This window comes from Bison bison, unplaced genomic scaffold (assembly GCF_000754665.1).
Source record: "Bison bison bison isolate TAMUID 2011002044 unplaced genomic scaffold, Bison_UMD1.0 scf7180017861489, whole genome shotgun sequence".
Classification (NCBI taxonomy): domain Eukaryota; kingdom Metazoa; phylum Chordata; class Mammalia; order Artiodactyla; family Bovidae; genus Bison; species Bison bison.
This window is the reverse complement of record NW_011492061.1, coordinates 4,702-5,217: the sequence shown is the minus strand read 5'-3', so window position 1 is coordinate 5,217 and position 516 is coordinate 4,702.

Below are 516 nucleotides of genomic sequence, written 5' to 3'. Positions count from 1 at the left end.
TCACTCTCCTCTTTCACTTTCATCAAGAGGCTTTTTAGTTCCTCTTCAATTTCTCCAATAAGGGTAGTGTCATCGGCATATCTGAGGTTATGGATATTTCTCCCAGCAATCATGATTTCAGCTTGTGCTTCTTCCAGCCTAGCGTTTCTCATGATGTACTCTGCATATAAGTTAAATATACAGCCTTGATGTACACTTTTTCCTCTCTGGAACCAGTCTGTTGTTCCATGTCCAGTTCTAACTGTCACTTCATGACCTGCATATAGGATTCTCAAGAGGCAGGTCAGGCTCTCTGGCATTCCCATCTCTTGAAGAATTTTCCACAGTTTATTGTGATCCATACAGTCAAAGGCATTGGCATCGTCAATAAAGCAGAAATAGATATTTTTCTGGAACTCTCTTGCTTTTTTAATGATTCAGCAGATGTTGGCAGTTTAATCTCTGGTTCCTCTGCCATTTCTAAAACCAGCTTGAACATCTGGAAGTTCATGGTTCACGTATTGCTGAAGACTGGCT